Source organism: Acomys russatus, chromosome 16 (assembly GCF_903995435.1).
Source record: "Acomys russatus chromosome 16, mAcoRus1.1, whole genome shotgun sequence".
In the NCBI taxonomy this organism is placed as follows: Eukaryota; Metazoa; Chordata; class Mammalia; order Rodentia; family Muridae; genus Acomys; species Acomys russatus.
This window is the reverse complement of record NC_067152.1, coordinates 6,947,684-6,968,936: the sequence shown is the minus strand read 5'-3', so window position 1 is coordinate 6,968,936 and position 21,253 is coordinate 6,947,684.

Sequence of the window (21,253 nt, the reverse complement as noted above, 5' to 3'; positions counted from 1 at the left end):
GATTCACTTTGTAGACCAGGCTGGCCTCGAACTCACAGCAACCCACCTGCCTCTGCCTCCCGAGTGCTGAGATTAAAGACGTGGATCACCACGCCCGGTGAGGATGCAATTTAAAGGGACAGGGTTATTATGTGAGAACATACACATAAAATGCTAGCATTCTTTCTGGCATACACAAGACACAGAATTGCTTGGGTGGATAAGGAGATGGAGTGGAAAGAGCTGGCTTTCAATCCTGAATCTGTCACCTTGCAGTACGCACTTAGACCTCGCTGAGCCTCGCTTTCTCCTACTTACAAAATGGTCATGAGGGCTTCTGGTTCATTTGAGTCGTTGAATTAAAATATAGAATATAAACTTTAAAATGGCTGCTCAATATATGTTAATGACTTACATGCGAAGGCTTTATTTTCTCTGGAAGGAAATAAAGAGAAGAATTGTTCTCCATGGAATTGCGCAGACTTCCAAATTTCAAAGACTTATGAATTATTATTATTATTATTATTAACTTTGTAATTAATTTTTTTTATTGTGCTGGGTTTTGCCTGTGTATATGTCTGTGCACTGTGTGCATGCCTGGTGCCACTGGAGTCCAGAAGAGGGCACCAGATCCACTGGAACTGGAGTTACAGGTGATTGGGAGTCACCATATCTGTTCTGGGAATTGATCCCAGGTCTGGAAAAAGCAGCCAGTGCTCTTAGCCTCTGTTTCATCTCTTCAGCCCCTGTGATCATTTTACAAGATCTATTATTATTACTGTTAATTAGATTTACTGATTTATATGTAATAAGCACAATTATATATCATCAACATGTTTATATTTTATTAATATGACAACTGATAGAAACACAATACAAATAAGATTATTATTATGGTTGTTGTTGTTGTTATTATTTTAGACAGGCTCTTACCAGATGACTTTGGCTGGCTTGGAACTTGCTGTGTAGACCAGGCTGGTTATGAACTTACAGAGACAGGACCACCTCTAGCTCTTCTGCGCTGAGTGTGAAGGCAAATACCAATACACCTGGTCTTACTTTTATTTTTTAGAGTGTGTAGGTTTGTTCACATGAGTGCAGGTGCCTGTAGGGGCCAGAGGCTGGAGTTACAGATGCTTGTGAGCCACCCAGTATGCTGGCTGGGCACAGAACTTGGGTCTTCTGCCAGAGCAACAAATGCTTTTAACTAGTGAGCCATCTTTTCAGTCTCAAATATACCATTTTAAAAATTAACATTATATATATAAAATTATATATATATTTAAATTAACATCATATTATATTATAATTAACATTATAACACTTTGGGACAGAGAAAAAGAGAAAAGTCTCTCATTATCCCAGCACTTGAACAGGGGCATGGCCAGCCCCTGAGTGTGCTCACTGCCTGGGCTTTAAACGTGCACTTCCTTAGGTAGTCATAATTACAGGATCCCTGCAGTTTTGTGTTCTGTCTCTTCCTCACACTGTGTCATAGGCATTTCCCTGTGCTGCTACATGCTATTTGTAATCATAACATTTTTATGGCCACATTCCATTCGTAATGAAGACCTTTGTGCATGTTCCTCCCATTTTTTTCACATTGCCCCCGCCCTGTGAGGATTCGAGAAATCAGAGGGCGAAAACACACACAGCTTCAGGTTCATGCAGGCGAGTTGCTCGCTAAACGGCAGTGTCAGGTGATGGGGGGGGGGGGGGGGGGGCCTCGGCTTCAGGTGGGGCCCAGACTGGGCGCTAGAGACGCAGTTTTCTTTGGGCTGATCTGTGAGCCAAGTCTCATCCTCATTTGAGGCAGTTGCTTGGGCAGCAAAGCAAAAAGGAATTAGGAAACCACAGCCGACTTGCATCATGGGAAGTCGTGGAGCCAAAACGTCCACAAGACTTTGATACTGACTGTGTATTCCCCTTTGGTACCCTCTGCATGTGAACTATAAAGATGGATGCTGTGATTTATTAATAATAATTATTATCACAGGGATGGACTAGAAGGCTACGGGCTACACCCTACCTCTGAGCTATGCCCCAAATTCTTAAAGTTTAGTTTATTATAATTTTAATATTTTGAACCTGGGGCCTTATACATGTTAAGCAATTATTCTACCACTGACCTTAGCCTGATGCCAGCTTCTTCACATAATTTTTAAAAGTTGATTTTACTTTATCGTTTTGAGACAAAGTCTTGCTAGGTAGTTTTGGCTAGCCTGGTTGGGAAGAACTGGCCACTCGGCACAGCCTAGAGTCACCTGAGAAAGTCTCAATTGAATAATTGTCTTTATTGGGCTGGTCTGTGGGCATGTCTGTGCATTGTCTTGATAAGAAAATCTAGCTGGGCGTGAGCCTGGGAGCGCACCGTCAAGCAGCGTTCTCCCACGGCTTCTGATGCGGGGTCCTTTCTTGGGTTCCTGCTCTGACTTCCCTCAATGATGCACTATGACCTGGAAGTATAAAGCCAAACGATCCTTTCTTCCCTTAGGTTGTTTCTGGCCACAGTGTTTTATCACAGCAACAGAGAGGAAGCTAGGACGTCTGGTACGTTCCATGTGGCATATGCGATCCTCCTGGCTATATCCAACTAAATGTTTAATAATTTAAAAAAAAAAACCCATGCAGATACATCTTTGAATTTTTCTTATTTTAGTGCATGGTCTTTTTGCCCATGTGTATGTCTGTACACCATGGGCATGCCTGGTAAAGCCATCATACCTCCTGGAACTGAGTTACAGACAATTGTGAACTGCCATGTGGGTGCTGGGAACTGAGCCCAGGGCCTTCCTTTGCAGGAGCACAGTCCCCTTAACTGCTGAGTCATCTCTCCAACACCCCCGACCCTGTTTCCTTTTTTTCTTTCTTTCTTTTTTCTTTTTGTTTTTTTTGAGACAGGGTCTCTCTATGTAGCCTTGGCTGTTCTGGACTCCCTTTGTAGACCAGGCTGGCCTCGAACTCACAGCAGTCTGCCTGCCTCTGCCTCCCAGGTGCTGGGGTTAAAGGCGTGTGCCACCTCGCCCGGCTTCTGACCCTGTTTTCATATAAGCATCTTTTCCTTTCATGTAATTGTGACACTACTATATAAATGTTAGGGTTTGGCTTGGAAACATCCTCACGCGTGAAAGGCTTAGATCCCAGTGCAGCCATGTTTGGAGGAAAAGCTTTGGGGACGTGGTTGGCTTAGAGAGTTCATCTCATGAGGGGTTGAACCACTGAGGCGTCCATGATTGAATGGACACCTGAGAGCGAGGTGGTGGGAACTGCCAAAGACACAGTCCAGAGGGAGTAGGATGCACCCTTCAAAGTGTGTGTGTGTGTGTGTGTGTGTGTGTGTTTGATTTTGAGGCAGAGTCTCACTTTGCAGTATGCAGCCCTGGCTGGCCTGGAGCTTGCTAGGTGCAGTAGGCCTGCCTTGCCTTCACAAAGATCTGGCTGCCTCTGCCTCCAAGTGCGGGAGGTGGAAGGGTGCACCATGGGCATGCAGGCTATCTCTTCTCCCCTATCTTTCTGGCTGTCCTGAGAGAAGAGGCTTTGCATTGACATGTTTCCTGTTGTAATGTTCTGCCTCAGGACCAGTCCAAAGTGGTGGGTCAAAGTGACCATGACAGGAAACATTCGGAACCATGAACCCCTAAGGATTTTCTCCTTTAAGTCAATTAATTCTCTTAAGTAGTTTGTTACAGTGGCAAAAAGCTAATGCGATAAATGGTTTAGAATTTATCCTTTTTCACTTAACACTATACTGTAGGTATTTAAACAGCTGTAAGTATATACAAAAAACATGTATTTGTAATCTTTTAAACATGTTTTTATTTTTTAAAGAGTCTCACTATGTAGCCCTGGCTGGCCCAGAGCTAGCAATGTAGACCAGGCCAGACTTAAACCCACAGAGGTGTGGCTGCCTATACCTTCCCAGTTTAAAGGTGTGTGCCCTCATGCCCAAAATTTATTTGTCTGTCTGTCTGTCTGTCTATCTATCTATCTATCTATCTATCAGGGTATAGTATGGAGGCTAAAGGACAGCTTGTGGGAAATGGCTCTTCTACCATGTGGCCTTGGGAATCGAACTCAAATTGTCAGGTTTGGCAGCAAAGCCATCTCTTCAGCCACTGTAATTTTTAATCACTAAAAAAGTTCTTTGGGCCGGGCGTGGTGGCGCACGCCTTTAATCCCAGCACTCGGGAGGCAGAGGCAGGCGGATCGCTGTGAGTTTGAGACCAGCCTGATCTACAAAGCGAGTCCAGGATGGCCAAGGCTACACAAAGAAACCCTGTCTCGTAAAACCAAAAAAAAAAAAAAAAAAAGTTCTTGGGAAGCTGGGCGTGGTGGTGCATTCCTTTAATCTCAGCACTCAGGAGGCAGATCGCTGTGAATTCAAGGCTAGCCTGGTCCACAAATCTGGCCTAGGACAGTCAGGGCTGCATAGAGAAACCTTGTCCCAAAAAACAAAAACAAACAAACAAACAAAAAGTTCTATGGACAGCCGGGTGTGGTGGCGCACACCTTTAGTCACACCACTCAGGAGGCAGAGGCAGGCAGGTGGCTGTGAGTTCGAGGCCAGCCTGGTTTACAAAGTGAGTCTAGGATAGCCAAGGCTACACAGAGAAACCCTGTCTTGAAACACCCCCCCCCCTAAAAAAAAAGTTCTATGGAAAGCATTTACCACAATGCATTTAGCCATCTTATTGTGTTTTAAATACAGTTTCACTGTAATAAATAATACCATAGTAAACATATTTTTGCATAAATTTTCAGTTTTTTGTTTGTTTACAAAATATTCTTGGCTATGAAATTTCTGGATCAAAGAATAGTACTTTTCTTATTTCCTTTTTTTTTTTTTTTTTAAAGATTTATGTATTAAAAAAAAAGATTTATTTATCATGTATGTATTTCTCTGCCTGCATGTACAGCTGCAGGGCAAGAGATGGTTGTGAGTTACCATGTGGTTGCTGGGAATTGAACTCAGGACCTCTGGAAGAGCAATCAGTACTCTTAACCTCTGAGCCATCTCTCCAGCCCCAAGATTTTTGTATTTTGTGTATATGAGTACATGTCTTCATGCTCACCAGAAGAGGGCATCAGATCCTATTACAGATGGTCGTGAGCCACCATGTGCTTGCTGGGAATTGAACTCAGGACCTCTGGAAGAGCAGACAGTGCTCTTAACTGCTGAACCATCTCTACAGTCCCCCTTCCTTCCTGCCTTCCTTTATTTTTTTTTTTTTTTTTTTTTTTTTTTTTTTTTTTTTTTTTTTTTTTTTGGTTTTTCGAGACAGGGTCTCTCTGTGTAGCCTTGGCTGTCCTGGACTCACTTTGTAGACCAGGCTGGCCTCGAACTCACAGCGATCCGCCTGCCTCTGCCTCCCGAGTGCTGGGATTAAAGGCGTGCGCCACCACGCCCGGCTCCTTCCTTTATTTTTTGACAGGGTCTCATTCTGTTGCTCAGGGTGATCTTGAACTTGCAATCTTCCTGTCTCAGCTTCCTGGGTTCAAGGAGTACAGGTTTGCAGTATCAAGATCAGAGTTATTTTATTTTATTTTTCTTATTTGAAAGATACAATGTGAAATTGCTCTCGGAGAGGCTCATACTGGTTTAAGACCCCTCTAACAATGTGTCTAGTTTACTTTCTGTTGCCAAGAGTGGCTTACTGTATTTTTAAAAAGTCTCCCAGGATACAGCATCTGTAGATTTATTTTGTGCTCTAATCCAGTGTTAACCTAGTCTTTAAAGCTAAGAGATGTTTCCCCTGTGCTGTGCAAACTAAATCCGTCCTGTCAGATTGAGACGCGGCTTTGTTCTGGAAGGACTCAGAGGCTCTGCTTTGGAGATACTCTTTTCTTTGTATAAGCTCACGGCCAAGTTTTCATGAATCAGGATAGAAGAAAAGCATTGTCATCCTTCCAAGGGCTTCAGTGCTTCTCTGCTGGATTATGGCTTGGAACAGATTCTCTGGGGCTAGGTGCGGGTGGGGGAGTGCAGGAGTTGGGGTTCCACTCACTGAAGTCATAAGGGGCTTGTGGGTTGGACTACGACAGAACAGTTGCTACCTGGCATAGTAGACGTGTTCGTTTGCTCAGCATTTCTGCTTGTGGTAATGGGGTCTTCTCTTTTCCTTGGCAGTGACCTAGCGAGGGTCTTTACATTGCTCTTTCTTATTGGCCAGAATGATTGGCTCATGGGTGGATGACTGACCCAATATCAGATGTGAAGCTTGGCTAATTGGGATGCTTAGACTTAAGTGTTCTGGTTCTTTCTTCCCTTCACATGGAAAAAGCTGCCTCCAGAAGAAGTTTAGGAACATTATTTTTAAAAAGGCCCAGAGCTGGACGTGGTGGCGTGCACCTGTAATCCCAGCACTTGGGAGGCAGAGACTGGCAGATCACTGTGAGTTCAAGGCCAGCCTGGTCTACAAAGTGAGTCCAGGACAGCCAAGGCTACAACAGTGAAACCCTGTCTCAAAAAACCAAAAAATAAAAAATAAAAAATAAAAAAAGTCCAGAGACACAAAGCAGGGTGGTGGCAGAGAGGGACTGTATTCAGGCCAGCCATCTCAGCAATGGTCTGAATCAGATGGTTTCTTTTTCATTTACAATGGAAAGACTCCAGTGCACCTGGAGGGATCAGATGCTTATGTCTAAGAAGTGAGCACAAAGAGCTCTAGAAATTGGGAATTAGGGCTGGAACTCAGAAAAAAAAAAACAAAAAAAAAACAAAAAAACCACATTGGATTCGAGCATCTGAGATACTTGAGGTAATAGAATGGAGCAAGGAAAGAATTGGTGCTGGCTATGAGAAGGGAGGAAGGAAGCATACAGCCAGAGAAAAAATGGAGTCCGCTGTATGTATCTGGGCACTGTAGTGGAAGTTTTAGTTTCTCTAAAAAATCGATTGTGGGCCAGGTAGTGGTGGCTCACACCTTTAATCCCAGCACTTAAGAGGCAGAGGCAGAGAGACCTCCGTGAGTTTGAGGCCAGCCTGGTCTACAGGACTACAGAGAGAGTTCCAGGGCAGCAAGAGCTGTTACACAGAGAAGCTCTGTCTCAAAAAAAAAAAAAAAAATCAATTGTGTTTTTGTTTTAATCCCAGGTGTGCGATATGGGGCTGCCTTAGTTTATCCACAGCTGATAATTGTCACTTGTGTCTCAGAGAGGGGCGTGGTCTTTGCCAGCTGTAGTTAGTTGAGTTCTGAGGACTCTAAGAGGGCATAAATATCAGAGCCCAGAGCGAGGGGGTTTTGAGGAGATGGTCAGAGGAAAAAGAAGGCTGCTGCTTCATTTGCTGCTTTGTGGTTAGCTGGACTGCTGGATTTCCTGCGGACCGAGATTGGAATACCCCAAAGGACCCTATGACCCTCCCCTCTCCCCACTAACCATCTTTCTCTCCTACCTAGTATTGAGGCTCGATGGAAGGGAGGTAGAGGTATAAGAGCCCCAATTAAAATAGACTTTTAGGGCTGGAGAGATGGCTCAGAGGTTAAGGGCACTGGCTGCTCCTCCAGAGGTCCTTAGTCCAATTCCCAGCAACCACATGGTGGCTCACAACCATCTATAATGTGACCTGATGCCCTCTTCTGGCCTGCAGGTGTATGTGTAGGCAGAACAATGTATATAATAAATAAATAAATCTTTTAAAAGTAGCTTTTTATTTTTTTCTAAACATTTATTTATTATGTATATAGTGCTCTGCTTCCACGTATTCCTGCAAGCCAGAAGAGGGCGCCATATCACATTACAGATGGTTATAAGCCACCATGTGGTTGCTGGGAATTGAACTCAGGACCTTTGGAGGAACAGGCGGCGCTCTTAACCACTGAGCCATCTCTCCAGCCCCAAAAAGAGATTTTTAAAGTATGCCAATAGGGCACAAGGGCTCTCCAGCTAGGTTGGCAGTCTGGAATGGCGAGGAAGCAATGGGTACAAAGTGACTTGGAATGGGAAGCCATGGAGGAAGTGGCAGGGCAGAATCCCTGGTCGGCTTGCTGTTAGTCTGTTCAGGCTGCCATGACAAAAGGGCTGGGAAGGGTAAATGGGACAGGTTCTGGAGGCCCAGAGTGAAGGCGCGACAGTGTGGTTCAGCATGCGGGTAGTGTCGCACTTTGTCCTCACCTGGCTTCTCCGCAGAGGTGTAGAAGAAACTTCTGCAGGGTAATCTCCTTTTTCTCATCAGCTTCCTCTGCTTTTTCTTTTTCCATTTTCAGGGATGTGCATGTTTTCACACGTGCGGGTCTACGTACACGTGGGTGTACGTGGAAGTCTGAGATCGATGTAGAGTGTATTCTCGATTGTTCTTCCGTTTTGTTCATCGAGGCAGGATGTCTCAGTCGAAACCAGAGCTGGCCGATATGGCTAGTCTTGCTAGCCAGCTTGGTCTGGGGACGCCCTGCCTCTGCCTTCCAAAGGCTGGGGTTCCAGGGGAGCTGCTACGTGCCACTCAGATCCACATTTATCTGGGTTCTGAGACCCAGAACTCCAGTCCTCGTGCATGGACAAGCACTTTAACCACTCCTGACCTCGTTCTTTTCTTGACCTTAGTCACCCCCCCAGTGTTCTCTCTTCAGATCCAGTCACACTCGGAGGTAGAGCTTTATTCTGTGAGTTAGCGGGGCACGTACACAGACCATAACACAACTCACAGGGAAAGAAAGAAATTTTGCCTGTAAGATGATTACTTTGGGGGAGGGGTATTTTTCTTAAGCCTTAAGATATTTGTAGTCACAGGCACATGTGATTTCAAAACTTTTCTTTTTCACCTATTTCTAAAGCATTTCCCCATATACTGCTATAGGTTTTTTTTTTTCCTTTTCTTTATTTCTGCAGTTTTTATAACTGTTATTTGTAAGGGTTACAGTGTGTTCCTGGTACTATTCTGGTATTATTACTAGCATTTAACTATGTTATTTATTATTATTGTGTATGTGCATGAATGAAGGCATGTGTGTACTATATTTTGTGTGGCAGTCAGAGGGAAGCTTTCTGGGGTTTCCTATTGAACCCAGGTTGTCAGGCTTGTTTGGGAAGCACCTTTATAACAACTGCCTGTAACTACAACTACAGGGAGCTGATGTCTTCTTCTGGCCGCTATGGGCGACCCACATGCATACAAATAAATGGAAATAAATATAAATAGTTTGTTGTTGTTTTTGAGACAGGGTCTCTCTACAAAGCCCTAGTTGGCCTGGAACTCACTCTGTAGATCAGACTGGCCTCAAACTGATAGAGGACAATTTGCCTCTGCCTCCTGAGTGCTGGGATTAAAGGTGTCATCATGAATAGTTTTTCAAAAAAAAAAAATATTTATTATGTATACAGTGTTCTGCCTGCATGTACACCTGCAGGCCAGAAGGGGCACCAGATCTCATTATAGATGGTTGTGAGCCACCATGTGGTCACGGGACTTGAACTCAGGACCTTTGGAAGAGCAGCCAGTGCTCTTAACCTCCAAATCATCTCTCCAGCCCCACCCCATCATGAATAGTTTTAAAGATATCAAGCTTAACGTTTCTACACCTAGACCATTATGCCACAGGTCCGTAGTAACTTAAGTTGGATGTTTCCCACCTCAGTCCTACTTTGTTTCTATTTGACCTTCTAGAGTCAGCTAGGTCCCTCACTGTCCTGACATGCATATGCCATGTCTGCCTCACCTTACTGTTTTGCATGGATGCCCTTTTTTGGATTGGAGTTTTCTTCTGGGTTGTATTATTAAAATGTATCTATGTGTATATATTTGATCTTCCTTTTAGATACCCATCCCCAAGTAACACCAAGCCCAGACTCCTATTGTATACAACCAGGAAATGAATGACATCTAATTCATATGGCTGTTGCATGTAATGTGCATTGTATTTGGCAACACGTTAAAGTCACCTCACTGGCCCTGGACATAAAACACTTTGGGGAGCTCAGTCACAGCATTGATGGCAATTGAGGACAGGGCTCTGGAAAATGGTTTTTTAATTATTTTCAGACTTAGTTCACGGGCAAACAGAAGGGGCAATGGCTTTTCTGTCACCTCTTGGTCTCTATCCTTTTTTTTCTAGAACCTTCTACAAAACTTGCTCCACTTCCAGGCTGACTCAATGCTATGAGAGGCCTCAGATAGTTAAGCTTCCCACTGGGCAGTGGGACTAGTTCTTTGCCTAGGGCCCAGCCCTTCTTTTTTTAGAACCAGCCTCTTGGGGCTTGATTGAAGTTTCTAAATACAGTACCCTGATTCACCCGTACTTTCTCAGAACTGGTGGGACATGGCAGGCACCCCTGCCCACAGCCAGACACCCTACTTCATCATGTCAATCCTGCTCCTGGCTTCTGAGGAGCCCGCGTGCACTCTGTCTAAATACTTAAAACATGGGGCTCAGCCCAATGAAGTGGTCTACACAGCAGGTGCCTTCCGCCTACCCAAACAGGGGCACCTCCCTAATGACAAGGCTGGAAGTGTGTGAAGCTGTGGCATCCACTTCACTGAAACTGGCGAGACAGGAAATAGGGATGGATTTAATCACAGTTACGTACTCGGCAAGTTTGACTACAATTAAAACCCAGGGGCCAGTGAGATGGCTCACCGGGTAATGGTGCTTGCTGCCAAGACTAATGACCTGGATTTGACCCCTGGGACCCACATGGTAGAAAGAGAAAACCTACTCCTACAAACTGTCCACTAACACTGATACACAATACACACAGAATAAATACTGAGCACATAAAAAGTATTATTTTTCTAAGTCTTCAAAAGTTACTTTAGAATATTAGAATATAGAAGAAAAGTATATTAAAATGATTAGGTATCTATGCAAATTCTTATTTATTTAGGTCTTAATTTTTTTTTAAATTTTGAGCTGAAAGGTGGTGGCGCACGTCTTTAATGCCAGCACTTGAGAGGCAGAGGCAGGTGAGTCTCTATGAGTTTGAGGCCAGCCTGTTCTACAGAGTGAGTTCTAGGACAGCCGGAGCTATACAGAGAAACCTTGTCTTGAAAAACCAAAAAAAAAAAGGCCGGGTGGTGGTGGTGCACACCTTTAATCCCAGCACTAGGGAGGCAGAGGCAGGTGGATCGCTGTGAGATTGAGGCCAGCCTGGTCTACAAAGCAAGTCCAGGACAGACAGGGCTACACAGAGAAACCCTATCTCAAAACAAACAAACAAAAAACAAAAAGAAAGAAAAACCAAAAAAGGAAAAAAATTGCAGTGAGTTTATACTTTTTCATTAAGTACGTCTGTAGCTTGTTACATCTATTCATTTCAGTTTTCATTTTGGTATGCTGGGGTTCGAGTGAGCATGGCCTTCATAGGCTTCACCATTTGATCCTCAGGTGGTGGCATTGTTTGGGGAGGTGTGGGGGTGTTTAGGCTTAGGTGGCCTTGCTGGAGGAGTATGTCACTTGGGGAGAGGGTTTGAGAGTTAAAACCACATGCTGCTTCCAGTTCACTCTGTCCGGTTTCTGGATGCATTTGGAGGTGTGAGATCTCAGCTTCTTGCTTCTGCCTCCACCATTTCTGCCAAGAAGGACTCTCCACCCTCTAAAACTATAAGCAGAAATAAACGATTCCTTCTGGAAGCTGTTTTTGGTCCTGTTGTTTTCTCCCAGCAGCAGGAAACATGATTAATACAAGATGGTTACCTTTTTTGTTTTGTTTTGTTTTCTTAGGTTTTTCGAGACAGGGTTTCTCTGTTAGCCTTGGCTGTCCTGGACTCACTTTGTAGACCAGGCTGGCCTCGAACTCACATCGATCCACCTGCCTCTGCCTCCCGAGCGCTGGGATTAAAGGCGCACACTACCACGCCGACCTTTTTGAAAATTATTAAAACTGGGCGTGGTGGTGCATACCTTCAATCCCAGCATTCAGAGGCCAGAGGTGGCCAGTTCTCTGTGAGTTTGAGGCCAGTCAAGGTTATGGGGTTACATAGTAAGACTCTGTCTCACAAAGAAAAAAATATTTTTAATTTGTTGCTGATTGTACAAATCCAATGACTTTGTGTATTGTTTTTTTTTTTTTCATTCAGTAGCTTGCAAAACTGTTATTAAAACCAATCATTTCTTGTGTTCTCTGGTGACTATTGCATGTGTGGATAATAAATATCTTCATTTCTCTGGTACTTTTATTCCTCTCATCAATACAATGCCAAATGGAACAGCTGTAAGAAGCATTTAGTCCATCACTGAATGAGAGTGTGGCTGCAGATAGGGCTTTGGAGGCTAAGGAGATAGCGTTTTAGTGGACAAAGGATTCATATTTGTATATATCTTGACTGAATAGTAAGATTTGTTTACACTTTTATTTACTAAGATATAATAAATTTTCTCCTATACTCTAGCACAGTAGCAAATATATCAGTTAATTAGCCATCTAACAGAACTGATCTTGTCTTCTTTTTTTTTTTTTTTTTTTTTTTTTGGGAGACGGGGTTTCTCTTGGCTTGGCAGGCCTTGGTTGTCCTGGACTCTCTTTGTAGACCAGCCTGGCCTCGAACTCACAGCGATCAGCCTGCCTCTGCCTCCCGAGTGCTGGGATTAAAGGCGTGCACCACCACGCCCGGCCCCTGATCTTGTCTTCTTGAGATGAATACATTTGGTCAGGTGTCTTTTCTTTTCCTGTTTTCAGAGACAGGGTTTCTTTGTGTAACAGCCCTGGCTGTCCTGGAACTCACTCTATAGACCAGGCTGGGCTCAAACTCACAGCAATCCTCCTGCCTCTGCCTCCCAAGTGCTGTGATTAAAGGTGTGGGCCACTACACCCGACTTTCTTTTTTTTTTTTTTTTTTTTTGGTTTTTCGAGACAGGGTTTCTCTGTGTAGCCTTGGCTATCCTGGACTCACTTTGTAGACCAGGCTGGCCTCGAACTCACAGCGATCCGCCTGCCTCTGCCTCCCGAGTGCTGGGATTAAAGGTGTGGGCCACTACGCCCGACTTTCTTTTTTTAAAGTGTGTGTGTGTGTGTGTGTGTGTGCGTGTGTGTGTGTGTGTGTGTGTGTACATGTGAGTAAAAGTGCCTTCAGAGGCCAGAGGTGTGGGATCCCCTGGAGCTGGAGTTACAGGTGGTTGTGAGCCACCTGATCTAGGTGCAGGGAATTGAACTCAGGTCTCCTGGAAGAGCAGTATGCGCTCTTAACTGTTGACCATTCTCCCAGCCCTAAGTTTTCTTTCATTCAATACTTTTTTTTTTTTTTTTTTTTTTTTTTGAGAGAGGGTCTCTCTATGTAGGCCTGGCTGTCCTGGAACTTGCTGGCCTTGAACTCAACAAAGGTCCACCTGTGTCTGCCTCCTGATTAAATGCATACACCACCCTGCTGGGCTATAGTGCTAATTTTAAAAGAAGATATATTTGAAAAATATGCATAAGTGTGTACAGGTGCACATGCAGGCCAACAGTAGCAGATCCTCTTAGAGCTGGAGGAACAGGCAGTTGTGAGCTGCCTCATGTGGGTGGCAGGACTTGAACTCTGGTCCTCTGGAAGAGCAGCGAGTGTTCCTTATCACTGAGTCATCTTTGCAGCCCTACAATGCTAATTCTTAAAATATTTAAAAAATCTTACTGCATTTACTTAGTGTGTGTGAGTGATGATCCCTCAGGAAGCTTAGTCTAAAGAGGACCCACAGCACCTCCTTTAGAGTCGCCGAAGCATTCCTGGGCTGTGCATCGATCTTAGCTCAGAAAGTGAACACTGATGAGAAAAGGAAGTTATACAATAAAATCTGCAGCTCATTCTTGTCTTGGGCATTGTCATGCGGCTAATGTGGAAACCTGTAGTTGCTTCACGCTAATGAAGTAGTGCTAGGACGCAAGGCCATGTGTCTCCCTTCCCAGAAGAGCAAGCGGAGGCAGAGGAGGGAAACAGCAGACCCAGGCACCAGCACCAGGCAGTGGTCCATGCCAGGGTCAATCTGCTCTAAAGCTAGTGACATCATTACTGTAGCTCTCATTTGGAAGCAATTTGTTGAGTCAGCAAATTGAAGAATGTTTTTTATTTTATTTATTTATTTATTTATTTATTTTTGGTTTTTCGAGACAGGGTTTCTCTGTGTAGCCTTGGCCATGCTGGACTCACTTTGTAGACCAGGCTGGCCTCGAACTCACAGCGTGCCTCTGCCTCCCGAGTGCTGGGATTAAAGGCATGCGCCACCACGCCCGGCTGAAGAATGTTTTTTAATCTAAAAGTATGACTATTGAGAGAGAGAGAGAGAGAGAGAGAGAGAGAGAGAGAGAGAGAGAGAGAGAAAGGTAAATTTTAATTCCCCAAATCCTGGCAGTTAGACAGATGTAGGCAGATGTGGCTGGCCAAGGAGAGTGCTGGAAGATGAGCTCTGGTTCTCTGGAAGAGCAGCAAGGATTCTTAATCACTGAGCCATCTCTCCAGCCCATAGAAGCTGATTTTAAAATACTCATTATGTATTTTTTGTTTGTTTGTTGTTTGTTTTTTGAGACAGGGTTTCTCTATGTAGCCTTGGCTGTCTCAGACTCTCTTTGTAGACCAGGCTGGCCTCGAACTCACAGCGATCCACACAAAGATCCACCTGCCTCTGCCTCCCGAGTGATGGGATTGTAGGCGTGCATCACCGTGTCCAGCTCATTATGTATTTTCTAATTAAAAATAAAATAGATTATTATCATCATCTAAAATTTGGAATATAAAGGAGAAAGTTATTTATGGTTGTACTGATTGTAAATTAATTATCAAATGTTTAATTGCATCTCCCTAGAGTTCAGGGTATGGTAGGTACCATGTGGTTACCCCAGGCCCCACAATATCTGGTTGCAGTCCAGATGAGCACACCCTCATGTACAGGGTCTTTGGTGTGTAAACTTTGCTCTACATCATTGAAAGTTAGTTGGTTAATAAAATGCCAGAAGCCTGTAACTGGGCTGAAGAGAAGAAGTAGGCAGAGCTTAGGTCCTCAGGCTTGTGGTCAGTTGGGGACTACAAGGAGGAGAGAGAAGCAGAGAGGAAGGAAGTCACCATGGGGCAGCATGGACCATGAGCATGTGGCCATGACGGCTGGCCTGATGGAACAGAAGCAGCCCAGGCAGGAACAATTATGTCAAGTAACTTGAGGTGTGTAGCTTGGAAATAGCAAAATAGCTCAGAGGGTTGAGAGCTGCCCAGTAATGGTGCTTTAAAGCTTTTTAAAACCTAAATGGTCTCTGTCTCAATTATTTGGAACTAAGCCAGCATAAAGAAGCCCTCTAGGGTCTAATATCCATCCCATGACAGTTTAGAAATTTCCTTCCTTCCTTCCTTCCTTCTTTCCTTCCTTCCTTCCTCCTTTTGACAGGGACTCATGTATTCCAGGTTGACCTTGAGCTCACTACCTAGCTGAGGATGACCTTGAGTTTCTATTCTTCCTGGCTATACCTTGGGAGTTTTGGAATTACAGGCACGTACTGCCCGTTCACGCAGTATTTGGGATTGAGTCCAGGGCTCCACGCATGCCTAGGGCAAACATTCCGTCAACCGAGCTATATTCCCAACAAAGTTGGAATTTTATATCAAATAATGTCTAGCATACCACCAAATTTGAGTTTAATACACAACATAAATGATTAAGAATTGTGTTTGCATAGGATTTTTACTTATACTTAACACATTTGAAGATTTCTTAGCCAAGTATAAAAGTGTTTGGAAAAGTACCACAGTGCTAGGGATAGAATCTCAGCACTTGGGAGGCTGAGGCAGGAGGATTGAAAGTGAGTTTGAGGCCAGCCTGGTGTACAGAATGAGACACTACCTGAGTGAAAGAAAGGAAGGAAGGAAGGACTCTGAGGACCACAGGGAAAAAAAAAGCACTAAGGAGAGACAGGAAAGATGGTATATGAAAAGACCCCACAACAAGAGAAGGAACCTTTCGTAGCTGAGACAGAGAAAGCAGGGAGCCCTTTGGAGCACAATGGATGCTTCTAGAAGAACCTCATATGAGCAATTGACAAAGCCTGATTCGTGTGGGAAATCACAGGGCGGTAAAAATGTGTTACCGCTGACTCTCGCAGTGCCAGCTAGTGTGAAATTACACACTGAACACATAAAATAAATATATGGAACCAGCTTCCTCAGCTGCGACTGCAGCCAGTGCAGGAGCTTTTAGGGGTTGCTAAGAAAACACCGATGCGTTTTGGCTATCAGACTTCGCAGCCAAGATGACAGGGCACTCTGTGCTGGTGGCCATGCCTCTTGCCTCCCAAGGCCCCAACGTCTCTCTGTAGCTGTCATCAAGTGATGGCTTTCTGGAGCCCTTGCCTTTGCATGTCGCCCTGGGTCTGACAAGGAAGGAGGTGCCTCCAGCTGGGGATAGGACTTCCGTCCTGATGTCTGAGCTCTGCTTTGCCATCTGCAGTTGCTGCACAGAGGCAGGGCTTTCTCTTGTTCCTATCTTGATTTCTGAGGTGCTGGTGTCCTGGGGTACATACCTTAGCCCTCAGCACTGTTCTCAAAGGGCCGCCTATTTCCCTGACCCCCAAACCTGCATCGCACACCTTCCTCCTCCCCCTTAGTTAGCTGTGAACGCCATCTCTACCCACTGTGGGGTTCTCGCCCTGGGGACCCATTTATGCTCTCTAATGCCCAGATTGCAAACCTGATCTCTTAGCTCTGCCCCAGGAGATGGTACAGGCAAGGCAGAGAGCCCCGGGCTCAGTCAGCCTGTTTCCCTGGTAGAAGGAGGAAAAAAAAAAAAAGAAGGTGGGGAGCACTCATCACCAACTTTGAGGCAAGCCCTTTTCAGGACAGAGCTGGCTCACCTTCATCCTGCCATGGTTGCCATGGATCCGTCCATGGAGAACGTACACAGAATTATCCTTAATAAAGTAAATTTGGTTTCTTTCTTTCTTTACTTTTTTTTTTTTTTTTTTTTTTTTTGTTTTTTGAGACAGGGTTTTCTCTGTGTAGCCTTGGCCATCCTGGACTCACTTTGTAGACCAGGCTGGCCTCGAACTCACAGCGATCCACCTGCCTCTGCCTCCCGAGTGCTGGGATTAAAGGTGTGCGCCACCACGCCCGGCTTCTTTTTTTTTTTTTTTTAAAGATTTGTTTATTTATTATGTATACAGTGCATATTAGGTCACATTATAGATGGTTGTGAACCACCATGTGGTTGCTGGAAATTGAACTCAGAACCTCTGGAAGAGCAGTCAGTGTTCTGAACCGCTGAGCCATCTCTCCAGCCCTCTTTTTTTTTCAAGACAGGGTTTCTCTGTGTAGCCTTGGCTGCCCTAGACTCGCTTTGTAGACCAGGCTGGCCTCGAACTCACAGTGATCCCCCTGCCTTCTGCCTCCCGAGTGCTGGGATTAAAGGCACGCGCCACCATGTCTGGCCTCTTTCTTTCTTTTTCTTTTTTTTTTTTTTTTTTTTTTGAGACAGGGTTTCTCCGTGTAGCTTTGGCTACCCTGAACTCACTTTGTAGACCAGGCTGGCCTCGAACTCACAGCGATCCACCTGCCTCTGCCTCCCGAGTGCTGGGATTAAAGGCATGTGCCACCACGCCTGGCTCTTTGTTTTTTCTTTTCTTTTCTTTTTTTTTTTTCCCCCTTCTTTTTGGTTTTTCGAGACAGGGTTTCCTGAATTCGCTTTGTAGTCCAGACTGGCCTTGAGCTCACAGAGATTGGCCTGCCTCCACCTCCCAAAGTGTTGGGATTACAGGCGTGCGCCTGGCTGTACAGCAGGTTTCTTAGGTAGATTTAATCCTCTGTCCACTCCCACACATACCCTCAGGTGAGCCACTGACATGGAATTTGGAGTAAGAATACTAAGATCATAGCCCTGTGTCTGGGAGCTAGGGCTACACCTCATTGGTAGAGAGCTTGCCTTGCATACAGGAAACCCTGGGTCCCATGGCTGGCACGGCATGAACTGAGTAATAGCTGTGCAAGCATGTAATCCCAGCTCTCGGAAATCGGAGGCAGGAGGACCACAGATCAAGGTCATAGCAAGTTAAAGGCCAGCCTTGGTTATGTAAGACTGTCCCAAAGAGGAAAAATAGTGTTTGGGTCTGTTGGCAAATAACCACATGACCCGCTCACCCATGCTCCTCAGTGGGAGCCCGGGCCAACATTCGATTGACATCAACTCTCTCAACTACTCTGGTCGGGTGACTTTCCATCACCTTTGTCGCAATGGAAGATTGGCTCTGAACATGAAGGTTCTTCTGGCTCCGGGAACTTAAGTAACTTGTTAAGCGTGTATAGTTAGCTAGGTCAGAACAGGGAACTGTACCCCTTCTTGTGAGGAGGTCCCGATCCCAGCTCCACCACCTGCTAGCTGTATATAATCTCGGGCTCGCCATGCGAAGCCTCTGCCCAATGCAAAACTGGGAAAGAGTGAATTCTCACCCTCTGTCTGCCTGGGCTCCCCTCCAGACAGAGCCGGTATGCACATAAACAAGCAAGTACAAGCACATGGTTGAACAGACTTTGATCCGTGTCAGTGGGAGGAGCAACAGGTGTTGGCTGAACCAAACATCCCTTAGAGTGAGCAGGTTCAAGTTAATCTTCATTAATGGAGCTTCGGATGATCCGCCCCATGACCCCAGCTTACATGGCGTGCTAACGTACTCTCAAGTCCTCCCCGGACTGGAGCTGCCTGCACTCAGTGTGGGCCCATTTTAAGTGATTACTTCATTTACATGTGATATGTGTCTTCATTACTATATGTGGTAAGGAGGCTTATTGTCAGGACTTCCGGGTGTAGGCTGGTATGCTGTGTCAGTCTTTTTTTTTTTTTTTTTTTTTTGAGACAAGGTTTCTCTGTGTAGCCTTAGCTGTCTTGGACTAGCTTTGTAGACCAGGCTGGCCTCGAACTCACAGCGATCCACCTGCCCCTGCCTCCCGAGTGCTGGGATTACAGGCGTGCGCCACCACGCCCGGCTTGCTGTGTCAGTCTTAACTGAATACTGAACCTGTTTGTTCAAACATCCCTCTGTTCCAGACACTCTTCATTTTTGTGGCCGCAAAGACATAAATATGGGGTTTGGATGACTCGATGGTTAAGAACACTTACTGATCTTGCTGAGAACCCAGGTTCAGTTCCCAGCACCCACATGGTGGTTCACAACCATCCATAACTCCAGTTCCAGGGAATCTGATGCCTTCTTACGAACACCACAGGTTCTAGGGATGCACAAGGTGCACATATGTACATGTGGGCAAAAATACACATAAAATAAAAATGAATAAATCTTTAGCAAAGACACAAGTATACTGAGGTTTCTTCTTTACATTTTTTTTAAATTAAAATTTATATTATTATTATTTGTGTGTGTTTTTGTGTGTGTGTGCGTGTGTGCGCGTGCATGCATGGTGTTGGTATGTGGGTGTGCCATGGCATGTGAATGGAGGCCAGAGAACACCTTTGTGGAGTTAATTCTTTTCTTCCATCTTGCTAGGGATTCCGGGCATAGAAATCAGATCGCCAGACTTGCATCTACTGAAGCATCTCACTGGGTTTGAGGGCTCTTCTTCGCCGAGTCTCCAGAGGCTTTTCTGGATTCTCCATAGGCTTTTCTGGATTCTCCATAGGCTTTTCTGGATTCTCCATAGGCTTTTCTGGATCTTTACTTCCAATCTACTAACTTCATTTTCGCTTCCAAGGACTAACTCTGACACCCTCCCTCAATGTAATGAGCTGACACCACACCCCTCCCTCCCAGGTTGCAGTGAGACTGAGTAAAAAAGCACCAGGCATACTGTGAACAGCACTACTAACTCAGTGAGATTACATAGACAACAGCCATCTCGTGTGAGCGATGATGACAGAAAGTTCAAGGTGCGTGGAAGACACTCAGTAAGCTGAGCAAGTCAAGCTGGTGACCCCCTGCCCCAGCTTGTCTAGGAATCCAGTATCCCTGTCCTAGTATATTTATTTTCTTACTCTCCAAATGACCATTGAGATCCGCAGTGGCCATTTGTCCAATGTCTTTAAAAAAGAAACATTTTTATTGATTCTTTGTGAATTTCGCGTCATGCACCCCAGTCTCACACATCTCCCTGTCCCCTCATATTCACCCTTTGCCCTTGAAGCCTCCCCTTCCCCCCCAAAAAAAAACCCAAAAAAGAAAACAAACAAACAAACCCCAAACAAACAAACAAAAAAGAAAAAAAAGCTAACAAAGCATAGACAACATCTCATTGTGGAAGCTGTAGTGTGTCACCGTGTGTCCCACAGTGCACCCCTCTGTCTACACATCTTCACTTGCAAATGCTCATTCCAATGAGTCATTGCTTTGGTTTGAGACCTCTGGCTTCTGTGACACCATCAATATTGGATTCTTCCTGGGTCTCTTCCTAGTTATTCTGTTGTTGCCCTGTGTCATGGAGACCCTTCAGCTTTGGATCAGCAGAACTGGCTCTTTCACGTGTCCTAACCATTTGCAGAAGGTATAGGTTTGGAGGTGGGTCGACTTAGAATCGGCCCCCGTGATCTGGACCCGGGTGGTAGCTGACATGGTTAGCCTGCTAGCTCTTCCTTATCCACACCACCAGGGCACGCTCTCCAGCACTGCTCCAGCAACTCAGATAGCAGAGCGTCTACTTTCCCCTTCCAGTGAGTTTCTGTTGCCCCAGTCTATGTTCTGAGCTGATCCCTTCTCAGGGCTACAGCGGGGACATCTCCTGGTAGAGGAACAAATGCTCCCTCCCCATGGTGTATTTTTACATTGAGAACACAACATGGTGACCACCAAAAGGCCGTTGGTCCAGCCCCAACCCCCCCCCCACCCCAGTTTCAGGGAGTACATCTCTTCCAGGGGATGGTAGCAGTGTGTTCTAAACATCTGGCTGGGTCCCTCCTACTCTCTTCTTCAGGTCTAGTTGAAACCCAGGCCTGTCTCACTTTCTCGTCTATTTGCATACAATTATATGTTTTCCTGCACGTAAGATGGTTTTCTAGCATGGGGATGCTCCAAGTCCTGGTGTAGTTTAAGTAGCATTTTCTACTTACATGAGTATGCTTCTTGGCACCTTCTGGCCCTGTTAGGTTCCCAGGAGCCATGGCTGTCAGAGTTGTCTCCATAGTTACAGGAACATTTACTTTATGTCTTTACCACAAAGAGTCCTCTGCATGGATTTTTCCTAAAAATAAAAGCTATCTTCTTCCTAGGGCAGCAGTTCTCAACCTGTGGGCCATGATCCCTTGGGCGTCACACATCAGGTGTTTTGCAGATCAAGTAGTTACATTGCAGTTCTTAGCAGCAGCAAAATTACAGTCATGGAGTTGCAACAAAAGAATTTTATGGTTGGGGGGGGTCACCATAATATGAGGAACTGTATTAAGGGGTTACAGCATTA